Source organism: Scyliorhinus canicula, chromosome 15 (genome assembly GCF_902713615.1).
Source record: "Scyliorhinus canicula chromosome 15, sScyCan1.1, whole genome shotgun sequence".
NCBI classification, from domain to species: Eukaryota; Metazoa; Chordata; class Chondrichthyes; order Carcharhiniformes; family Scyliorhinidae; genus Scyliorhinus; species Scyliorhinus canicula.
In genome coordinates, this window is record NC_052160.1 from 28333624 (window position 1) to 28340624 (window position 7001).

The window sequence follows — 7001 nt, forward strand, 5'->3', positions numbered from 1 at the left end:
TTGGGGAGGCGATGGTGTAGTGGTATTGTCACTGGACTAATAATCCAGAGACCCAGACCAATGCTCTGGGGATCTGGGTTTAAATCCCGCCACGACAGATGGTAAAATTTGAATTTCATTAACAAATACCTGAAATTAAAAGTCTAATGATGACTATGAAACCATTGTTGATTGGCATAAAAACCCAATGTTCACCAATGTCCTCTTGGGAAGGAGACCTTCCATCTTTACCTGGTCTGACCTACATGCGAGCCCAGACCCACAGCAATGTGGTTGACTCTTAACTGCCCTCTGCAATGGCCGAGCGAGCCACTCAGTTCAAAGGCAATTTGGGATGGGCAATAAACGCTGGCCCAGTCAGAGACACCCACATCCACATCCCATGAACGAATTAAAACAAAAGACAGATGGGGCGGTAATAGGCCTGGTTCAATTTGTAATGCTTTTTGTGGATAGTTAAGGTTAGATCTCTGTGAAAGGGCAATTTTCTTCCTTTTATTGTTATTATTTTATGTTTTTGTTTCACAAACAGGTGATGTTACCCAAAATGAATTTCCTTTGAAAAATAAAGTCAAATTGAGTTGAATTGAAGTGTGCCTTTACTTAACGTAAACCTATGGGAGATCAGACACAGGTATTTCAGGCAGGTAAGCTGGGAAACCATAAACTCTTACAGTTTCCCCTTCTCCCCATCATTTAAAAATTTTTTATTACCTTTTCTGAGTTACAAAGCCGGGGCTCAGAGTGTGGACAGGGGTAAACTCCTAATCCAGCTCCTTGCCTGCTCCAAAAACCAATTCAAATTCAAACTGAATCCAATTCATGGACCCCACAAGAGAGACATACCAGATCTGAGCCAAAAGGCAGAGCAGATACTACACTTGATCTGAGCCAAAAGGCAGAGAAGCGATCCCTTCTCCCCATCATGAGCTGTGGTGAGTGCAGTTTGACTGTATATAAACAGAGTTCCAAATGAACTGAAACCTGTGTCTTGTGCACTGTTGAGTCCAGATCGACATGTTTAACCAATTAAGCCTCGATCACAGTGGACCACTGACTGGAGGTTATGTGTAATGGCCGTCACATTCTCCGGTAGCCCAAGGAAGGAAGAACACCCAGTCGCAACAGGTTATTTCAGTCAAGCAATACATAGGCACGGTCGGGGTAGAAATTATGTTAACATTCAAGATTAGATTAGAGATGGGCAAAGGAAAAGTGGAACAGGGAACTGCATGAGGAGGGTAATTGCTGAAACAAACAGGTTGAGCTGAATGGCCCGTTTCCATTTTGTCACCTCTTTGAATTTCTATGTAGAAGCAAAGAGGCAAAGTAAGATATTAGTTCATCCAATCACTGAACTCTCAGAATTTACAACCTGGGCAGGCTGGTTAAAAAGAGAACCTGAAGCCCTCAATTTCCCATTGATCTCAGTAAATTAGTCATTAAGATCACTACTTTGTTTGGGATGACAGATCCTACAATCCAAGATGATTGAACAGAAAGCTAAAGGTGCCAACAGCCTCCCTGGATTATTGTTTGAAGATCTCCCAGTGCCTTTCCAGCAATCAAAATGTTCAGTTTTATTACGGTAAAGAGGCAACTGTCGGCTTCATTATCCCTTCTCCTTCAAATATCCTATAATCTGATCATTTGGATTCAAACCTTTTGGTGTTCAGTGCTGTACATAAGTGCACTGGCCTTGTTAGATAAGGTGAATGGTCATCCAGGTATGCCTCTTGTTAAACCTGGGAGTGCATTATTATAGTGAAGGCCCCTTAGTTTCTCCAAAATGCAGGAGAGGAATACTGTGCACCAGTTGAGGGACACTGAAGCCCAGGGCAAAGAGTTACGGGTGCCAGTGCAAGGGTGTTTGGCTTTTTTTTAATGACTGGCACCCTTCCTGTCAATGTTTGTTCCAAAGGTTGTGCTGCGACCAATTTCTCTATCTGCAATATGGCATGGTGAGGGATTAATGCGGCTGCTGGGTCGATTGTGCGCACACTCGACAATGGAACAGACTGAGCAGTTCAGATACATTAATTGCACATTCCTGTTCCATCCCAAAACTGGGGATGATTTTGCACAGTAGCGTCTACCAGGGAGAGCTGGGATTCCATTATGAGTTTCCATTACTACAATTTTAAAACAATATTGACATAAATATAACTGAATACTCATTTTCACAAGGCTATTAGTGCAGTAATAGCTTAGAATGAGTTACACCCTATTAGGACAGAATTGATTGCCAGCTTCAAGGCCTCGTAGGTAATTTACAGAGCAGCAATGTCTTTCACATGTAGCCCAGATTCCCATAAACAGCAGGTTGAATCATAGTTGACGATCAGTTAAAAGGCAAAGATGCAGACAACTGTCCTTGGTATCGAACTGCAAACTTTTGTTTTGGTTCATGGGACATGGACATATTGGCAAGGTCATCCCTATTGCCTAGGAGACAGTGATGATAAGCCATCTTGTTAAATACAACCGAGTGGCTAGCTGGGCTGTTTCAGAGGGCAGGTAAGAGTTAACCACATTGGTCAGGGGTCAGATATAGACCAGCTTCAGTTAGGGCGGCAGATTTCCTTCCCTGAATGGCATTCATGAACCTCGATGTTTTTCTTTCACAATGTCACAGTAATTTCATAGTTACCATTATGCAAACGAGATTTTTTTTGTCATAGATTTATTTAATGAACCAAATTTAAATTCCCCAACTGTCAGGGCAGGATTTGAACTTACCAAATTAGTACTTGTGTAGTGGGTGTCTCTGGTTTCAGTTTTGCTGTTTTTCAATTTAATTTTTCTCCTTACTTCATTTTTTAAAACCCAGTCCAATTGGTGTATATCTTGCAGGATACTGACAACATTGATGCTACAAGACCTCACACTGCCCAACAGAATGGTAACCAGCTCTGTAATGAGCAAACCCTTGGCCCATTCCATGCTGTTTCTTCCTGGCAATACTTTTGGGCAGTTATCTGTACTCGATTCATTTATCAATCATTTATGAGCATCTGACATTTATAGAACAGTACAGCACAGAACAGGCCCTTCGGCCCTCGATGTTGTGCCGAGCAATGATCACCCCACTTAAACCCACGTAACCCGTATACCCGTAACCCAACAATCCCCCCATTAACCTTACACTACGGGCAATTTAGCATGGCCAATCCACCTAACCCGCACATCTTTGGACTGTGGGAGGAAACCGGAGCACCCGGAGGAAACCCACGCACACACGGGGAGGACGTGCAGACTCCACACAGACAGTGACCCAGCCGGGAATCGAACCTGGGACCCTGGAGCTGTGAAGCATTGATGCTAACCACCATGCTACCGTGAGGCCCCTTTTATATGCCATTGGGGACTTGATAGCCTCTGTGTGTGTTATCTTTGATTTGTAGTAAACATGCCACAAAAGATCCTTTCCATTATATATATTCCAGCATTCAGATCTGAGACCATACATTGAGCTGGGTTCTCAGCATCTTTATAAAAAGGTCCGAGGTGAATCTGGGGCTTGTACATACCAGCAACAGACACAAGGGGGTGCACAAAACCCAAACCACTGAGTCTGGACGTTGGGATGGGCTCCAACTGCTTTGCACCAGGTGCAGAGTCCAGGGAAATAAAAACTTGCATTTACAGATTTACAGCAGAATACTAGCAAAATAGATAAGGGGGGAACAGTGGCTATGGTATATCTGAATTTTCAGATGGTTTTTGATAAGGTCCAACATAAGCGGTCAATAAACAAAATTTGAGACATGGGATTGAGGTAATATACTGGCTTGGATTGAAAACTGGTTAAAGGATAGAAAACAGAGATAGAAATAAACATAGGTCATTCTCAGGTTGCAGGCTCTTAGTAATGGGGTAGTGCTTGGGGTCAGTGCGTAGGCCCCAGCTACTCACAATCTAAATCAATTAATTTGATGTGGAAACCAAATGCAATATTTACAAGTTTGCTGATGATACAAAACTAGGTGGGCATGTGAGTTGTGAGGAAGATGCAAAGAGGCTTCAAGAGATTTATTCAGGCGGGTCAGGTACAGGCGGTTAAAATGAATGTGTTGCCGTGATTTCTGTTTATTTTTCAATGCCTACCAATTTCCTGCCAAAGACTTTTTTCAGGGAAATTGAGGGAAGGATTACCTCGTTCATATCGAGGGAAGGTGGCCAGAGTGAGGAAGGTGCTGCTACAGAGGGGAAGGCAGGCAGGGGGTTTGGGTCTCCCAAACCTGATGTACTACTACTGAGGCGAATGTGGAGAAGGTGCGGAGCTGGGTCAGAGGGGTTGATTCCCAGTGGGTCAGAATGGAGGAGAGTTTGTGCAGGGGGTCGGGACTGAAAGCACTAGCAACAGCGCCGCTCCCAATAGCTCCGGGAAAATACTCAAGGAGTCCGGTAATAATAGCTTCATTGAAAATCTGGAGGCGGTTTCACCAACACTTCGGGTTGGGGGCAGAGTCAAGGGAAATGCCGATTCGGGGGAACCACAGATTTGAGCCAGGGAAGTGGGATGGAAGGGCAGCACGGTGGCGCAGTGAGTTAGCCCTGTTGCCTCACGGCGCCGAGGTCCCAGGTTCGATCCTGGCTCTGGGTCACTGTCCGTGTGGAGTTTGCACATTCTCCCCGTGTTTGCATGGGTTTCGCCCCCACAACCCAAAGATGTGCAAAGGTAGGTGGATTGAACACGCTAAATTGCCCCTTAATTGGAAAAAAAAAATGAATTGGGTATTCTAAATTTATAAAGACAAAGGGAAGTGGGATGGAAGTTTTGGGAAATGTGAAGAGAAGGGGATTATGACGCTAAAAGTTTTGTTTCTTCGGGGTCGGTTTGCAGGATTGAGGGAGCTGGAAGCGAAGTATGGGCTGGAGCAGGGGGAAATGTTTAGATACATGCAGGTTCGGGATTTTGCCAGGAAGGAGATACCGAGCTTCTCGGAGGGACCGGCCCCCACATTGTTGGAGGAGGTGCTGGCGGCAAGGGGACTGGAGAAGAGGGTAGTGTCAGCAGTGTATGGAGCTATTTTGGAAGTGGATAAGGCACCACTGGAAGGGATCAAAGCAAAGTGGGAGGAAGAGTTGAGAGAGGATATGGAGGAGGGGGTCTGGTATGAGATGCTCCGGAGAGTAAATGCCTCCACCTCATGTGCGAGTTTGGGGCTGATACAGCTGAAGGTGGTATACAGAACGCACCTCACGAGGGCGAGGATGAGCCGATTCTTTGAAGGAGTAGAAGATGTGTGTGAGCGTTACGCGGGGGGGGGGGGGGGGGGGGGGGGGGTGCTAATCACGTTCATATGTTTTGGTCCTGTCCAAAGCTAGAGGAGTACTGGAAGGAGGTTTTTAGGGTAATTTCCAAGGTGGTGCACGTGAAACTGGACCCGGGTCCCCGGGAGACCATATTCGGGGTGTCGGACCAGCCAGGGTTGGAAACGGGTGGGGAGGCAGATACCATAGCCTTCGCCTCGTTGATCGCCCGAAGGCGGATCCTGCTGGGATGGAGAGCAGCTTCTCCACCCTGTGCCCTGGCGTGGCGGGGAGACCTGTTGGAATACTTGACCCTTGAGAAGGTTAAGTTTGAACTGAGGGGAAGCTCGGAGGGGTTCTACAAGTCATGGGCACTATTTATTATGCACCTTGAAGAACTGGATAACATTGAACATTAGTTGGGGGGGGGGGATGTGTGGGAGGGTTGGGGGGCTGTGTATATTAAGGATGACTATGGGTAATCCCTGATTCCTTTTTGCCATTTGTTTATGTAAACATGCGGGCTGATGTTTGGGGGTTGGTGGGAGGATGGGATCGTTGTTATTGTTATGGGGTTTGACATATCTGTTGCTCATTATTGTTTATTGTTGGTGAGTGTAAATACGGGAGAAAATGTGAAATAGGAGGAGAATAAAAATATTTATTAAAAAGAAGAGATTTAGACAGGCTAAGTGAGTAGGCAAGAACACAGCAGACCCATCCAAGGATTTGGCAGTGGGCCAGTCTGATTAGAAAGCTTGAAAATTCTATGAAGTTGTTTGTCCAATCAGAGGTTGGTTTCACCCTGCATTGGCTGCTGATAGACTCGCTAGTGAGGAGCCTATGCAGTGAGATACCATCCTCTGATTGGGCCAGCTGTAAACGCCAGGAAAGTAAGTCCTCAGAGGTCATAGAATCATTGAATTTACAGTGCAGAAGGAGGCCATTCGGCCCATCGGGTCTGCACCGGCCCTTGGAAAGAGCACCCTACCCAAGCCCACACTTCCACCCTATCCCAGTAACCCCACTTAACCTTTTTGGATATTAAGGGCAATTTAGCATGGCCAATCCACCTAACCCGCACATCTTTGGACTGTGGGAGGAAACCTACGCACTCGCACACACGGGGAGAACGTGCAGACTCCGCACAGTGACCCAAGCTGGGGATTGAACCTGGGACCCTGGAGCTGTAAAGCAACTGTGCTAGCACGGGGCAGCACAGTAGCATAGTGATTAGCACAATTGCTTCACAGCTCCAGGGTCCCAGGTTCGATTCCCGGCTTGGGCTGCTGTCTGTGCGGAGTCTGCATGTTCTCTCTGTGTGTGCATGGATTTCCTCCGGGTGCTCCGGTTTCCTCCCACAGTCCAAAGATGTGCAGGTTAGGTGGATTGGCCATGATAAATTGCCCTTAGTGTCCAAAATTGGCCTTAGTGTTGGGTGGGGTTACTGGGTTATGGGGATAGGGTGGAGGTGTTGACCTCGGGAAGGGTGCTCTTTCCAAGAGCCGGTGCAGACTCGATGGGCCGAATGGCCTCCTTCTGCACTGTAAATTCTATGATCTAACCTACACCCACAATTTTTTGTGGTTTAATGATTCAACGTAACAACAATGTTTCTTACGGGTTCTCTCAGTAGTCTTGGGAGGTCAAAGGGTTCCATGGCTGAAAAAATCTGGGAAACCCTGGTATAGAGTCATGGTGAGACCATACCTGGAGTGATGTGTACCATGCTGCCAGGGTGGGAG

General features: G+C 46.4%; 1 non-coding gene across 1 annotated transcript; it reads right to left on the reverse strand.

Moving 5' to 3' along the window:
* Positions 1–711: 711 nt before the first annotated feature.
* On the reverse strand, positions 712–911 carry LOC119979206. The gene has a single exon (XR_005463685.1). It is a non-coding gene; the product is annotated as a U2 spliceosomal RNA (small nuclear RNA).
* Between the last annotated feature and the right edge of the window lie 6090 nt (positions 912–7001).